The following is a 5,259-nucleotide window of genomic DNA, read 5'->3' on the forward strand; positions in this document are numbered from 1 at the left end:
CATTACAAATGCAAATTTGTTCTCAGCAGAAGGTTGTGTTTGTAGCGGTTGAAGGACCATGGTCAGGGTTTGACACACACAGAGCAATACCCTATAATTTTCATAGACATGGAGGGGTCTGTGTCACCTCATAATTTYTTTGCTATGTCTAGGCCACAGGCTCTGTCAACAGCCACAGAAAGAGAAGGGAGGTTCAGATGGGCGAGTGGCCCCAGCAGGGCAGAAAGGGGTCACCATGGGCATAGACAGGCCACGGCCACATGCCACCCTCAGGAATTCTATGTTTGGACTGGTAGTGTGCCAAACTGTCTCCACCTGCTTTAGGAGGGGGGAAAGAAGTTTGAAATATATCATGCGTGTGAAAACAGCTTTTTTTTGTCTAAAGAAATATGAAAGGCATTTGACAGGTCTATTCAGTAGTTTACACTGTGGCTCAGGTCAGTGGTATGTACCTGTAATGTTTAATGTTTAATGTTTCATGTTTAATGTTTAATCTTAAATCTTTTACTTTTATCCATAGGAATGCTTTACAGAGTTTGTCTTTTCCTGAGTTCCCTGAAAAAAGCTGACAGAAATGTCCAGAAAAAAACCAAACCCAAAACAATGAAAAATACTTGTTTTTTTTTTTCAGATAGGTTGTTTTTATTTAACAAAGAATAAAAARTATTTCTGCAAGACTGTAAAATTTCAGTGCCTCCATGTCTGAATAGGAGCTTTATTCTTTTTGTTTGAAAATGCTTGTTTAATTCATATGTGGCTTTCTTTGACACCTACGAGAAATCAGCCTGCTTGTTACCACATCAGCTGCTGCTTCAGATGTGGTAGTCTCTGTTACGAAATGTCAGGATGGGTTAAATAGGTTTTTTTCTAACAGGCAAAGAAATCGGTTATCTTTATGCTGGCATCACTGCAAAACTATTGTCTAACTCCATGATGATTCATATTCCTTGAAGAAAGAGAAGACAGATGTGGGGAGCTCTTCCAAGCCGCTCGCAGGTTACTCATGTCCGGACCCTCTGCCACGGCACAATGCCCGCTGCCCCCAGGCACCCATGCAGTTCCTGAGGATTGCATATCCATGCCCTCCTCTTCCTCAGGAGAAGGACACAGGAAGATACAGGCCTCTGCCAGACTGACACARAACACCCAGAGCAGGGAAGGTCAYTGAAAAYAYACCTTGAACATTGAAGTRGAYGAGTGCTGTCCAATCAGCAGATGTGGGATGGCCCCATTGGAAAAATGTAGGTTGGSGCTATGCTCATTCACTCCCTCAAGGAGGCCAAATAAGGATTACATACATAAGCTTTTCATTCTACAATTTCATACCTTCCAAGCGGATAATGCTGTTTTCCCTATTATTCATCCTGTCACCTGGGCAACACATTTCTTTTAGGATCTCCCTTCCTTTTTTTGAATTCAAGGGCAGATAGTGCTTCCTCTGGTCATCTCTTTTCCATTCTTCATGCTTCAGTCAATGCARAGGAGGAATTCACACACCCTTTTCCTGTGTTTTACTTGCTGCCCGTTCCTCAGCGGGATCCTTGTTGCCTATTAGGCTTGGCAATAAAGTAACCAGAATCATGATTCATCCACCTTGAAAAAGCACTATCTTTCCTGTTGCCCTCCATGAACTATTTTGTGACAGCACCCTGAGGGCAGCAGACTTCCTTTTCAGCCTCCAAACCCACATTTTGGGCCTCACTGAGTATTTTGTGGCACCACCAGACAAATTCTGGTCCAAGCAAGTCCAGGAAACMAAACAAGTTGCAGCCAAAAGTAAATGCAGTTGCTTCTTACCTAAAACCCAGGCTTGGACATTTTGAGCACAATTCTCAGAAAGCTCCACCCTCCCAGGTATTTTAACTACTTACACATTTTTAGGTGTACAAGAGGTTTTTGCCTTTAAAATACTCAGTGCTTTAAACAGACTATGGAAGAGGGGATGTCCTTGCTGATTTCACTCAGTTTCAGACTAGGTCAGCTAAGAAATGCTACCCATATAATGAATTCTTTTTGGCCTCAACATGATACCAGCTGGCAAACTGGGAGATGGGGAGAGCTAGCAGGGGTTTTGCTAAGTATGTTAAAGTAAATTTAAATGAAGAATTTATCCTGGATTCTATTAATTCAGCCAAGAAAATGATATAAAGGCTTGCAGAACAAGTTTTGATACATAAGTTTTGTTGAGTTTTAGTAAGGCTTTTCTATTTTCATGGAGAGCATTGCATCTCATTTCCACATATTTTGTTGGTCATCTTTACTGGGGACTGACATCTGTAAGACTGGATTGCTTCTTACCATGTGAGAGTGGCAGGTTACATGTGGGGCAGCCCTGGCATGCATTCCCATAAAAAGGACATTTTTTTGTGGCCCTTCAACACTGAACATATCACCAAATGAATCTGAGTATCACACAAATAATATTTTGATAACATAAACATCTCAGGCCAACATATTTCCAGCYAATAGGCAAGAAAATTCTCCTGGGTAGTGGAGTTGAAGCAAGGASAAAGAAATAATGGAATGGTTTGGGTTGGAAGGCACCTTGTAGATAATCTTGTTCCAACCCCTCCACCATGGGCACAGACACCTTCCACCAAACCAGGTTGCTAAYGGCCCCATTCCAACCAGGCCTTGAACACTTCCAGGGATGGAGCATCCACAAYCTATTCCAGAGCCTCAACACTCTCACAGGAAAGAATTTCTTCCTAATATCTTACCTAAACCTRCCCTCTTACAGTTCTGAGCCGTTATCCCTTGTATTATCAATATCTGCCCTTGTGAAAGGGCCCTCTCYAACTTCCTTGCAGGCTCACATTCAGGCACTGAACGGTCAAAATAAGCTTCTCTTGAAGCTGTCTCTTCTCCAGGCTGAACAACCCCAATTCTCTCAGCCTTTCCTCACAGAAGAGATGCTCCATCCCTTTAATATATTAATTAATATATTGGTGTCCCTCCTCTGGACTCACTCTAACACAGGCCCACGTTGCTCCGGTGCTGGGACCCCAGAGCTGGATGCAGTGCTCCCAGTGGATCTCACCAGAGAGGAGCAGAGGGGCAGAGTCCCCTTCCTTGCCCTGCTGGCCACGATGCTTTGGATGCAGCTCAGGACACATTTGGCTTCCTGGGCTGTGAGTGCACATTGCTGGGTCGTGTTCAGCCTCTCATCCACCAGCACCCCCACATCCTCAGCAGGGCAGTTCTCGATCTGTTTATCCCCTGTATTGATACCAGAGGCTGCCCCAACCCAGGTGCAGACCTCACACTTGGCCTTGTTAAACCTCATGAGGTTCCCATGAGCCCCTTTTCAAGCTTGTCCAGGCCCCTCTGGATGCCAGAGCCGTACAGTCCTGTCTGACCTACATCTTCTCATTTCAGTACAGAAGGACGTACTGTTCCATCTTGACTAGCAAATATACATTTTTTTTCCATGCAAGATTCTTAAAAATTAACAGTTTGCCAAAAGAAGGTGTAATGGCTCTGTAAATGTTTTGTGCTGTTTGGGGCCCCCAACTTAAGTGGACGTTCAATTTTAGATTCAAGGCTATATACATCTATATGTACACTATATATCAATATATATATATACTAGATATGTGTGCATATATATATGTATATATATATACACAAACACACTATATATATAAGCCAAGACTATATACAAATACCATAATTTAAAATTAATTCACTTACCTTCATGGTAGGTTTGAACTTCAGCCTTGAGGTGGAAGAACTCCTGTTAAATTGTTTGCTGCAAGCTGTTCCAGGTTGTGCATTATTTGTTTGTTTAGGAGAAAATAAATCTTCAGTTGGAGTTCCTCTAGGATTGTAGCTAACAGCCAAAATCTTCTGAAATTACTTGTATTGRGTAAATTCATGAACACAGTCTTGTAGGGTCAGCTTTGAAGCCTGGTCCCAAAACCAATGCACACTATTCAGCAATCCCACAGTATTGCAGCCATCAGTGCTGCCACTTGTCTTTCTGAATCATAGATCCAGGTCACCTAAAACCACAAAATGTGACACATGCAGCTGTTTCACACACCAGTAATKAATGAGTACTACTCATAGTAGAAAAATTTGCTCCACAYCAAAGCTCTCGGAATTCTCACTGAWTARGAGAAGGAAACTTTATGCCCTGCAACCACAACACTACGTGAAACAGGCTATCAAGAAGGCTGAAGCTTGAATCCTCACTACAAGCCTTCATCCCTGGAGCTACTGTAGGTAGCATGTAGGTAATATGTGTAGGGCATGTGCTGTCACGGGAGCTGTGGATGCATCCACAGGTTTGCCTAGAGGGTAAGATAACATCCTTCAGCAAGAGAAGCAGCACCCTCTGCCTCTTCTTCTATGCTGTGGCTGAAAAGGAAGGAACAGTAACAAATCTGGAGTCAGTCTGGGCACCCTGGCATTCTGCTAACCTGCTGCATGCCAAAAATACCAGGGTTTGCATTTGCACTGGCAGATCTCTGYCCAAATAACATTCTGCTTCACCAGYCCTCTAGCAGACCCTGGAGAGGGTACAGGGCACTCCAAACCTGGACCAGTCCTTCTTTTTACTAATTACTATTCCTGGAAATTGAAGGCTGTTGGTTYGACAACTATGTAAATAGACATAAGTTTACATTTTGCTTAAATAAATACTTGATGTCAATGTACCTGGTTACCAGGTTTAGAGATGGGTACACACACCCTTGTAGCTAAATATGGCAGAACACTGSTACTCATGGATTTGTTTCCACCTTGGGACTTAAATGCAGACTTTCTCTTGAGTTTCCTGTAATCTATCAATTTGGCAGTCTTTCCTGAAATATTTATTTAATAATACAGCCCCATATTTATGGAGGCTGTAATTTTTCCTTTACTTTTGTTGGAGGAGAGCTGAAKGAATGTAACTGCCCAAATTAGATRCTGATATCCTTTCAGAAAAATGTAYGTAGARCAACTTCCTGGACAGAAAATAGCAGAACAGCATAGCTCAGCYGGAAGGAATCTACARCAATCATCTACTGYAACTGCCTGACCAATTCAGGGCTCACTGAAAATGAAAGCATGGTGTTAAGGGCGTTTCCCAAAGGCCTCTTAAACACTGACAGGCTKGGGGCATCACCCACTASTCCAGGGAGGCTGTTGCAGAGTTTGACATCTTTCTCAGTAAAGAAGTACTTCCTAGTCCAGTCTATACTGCCCCTGGAGCAGCTTTCAGCCAAGGCCCTATCACTGATTATGAGGGAGATCAGCATCATTCTCTGCCCT

The sequence above is a fragment of the Malurus melanocephalus genome, unplaced genomic scaffold (genome assembly GCF_030028575.1).
Source record: "Malurus melanocephalus ecotype Western Australia unplaced genomic scaffold, MMel_1.1 scaffold_159, whole genome shotgun sequence".
Taxonomy (NCBI): domain Eukaryota; kingdom Metazoa; phylum Chordata; class Aves; order Passeriformes; family Maluridae; genus Malurus; species Malurus melanocephalus.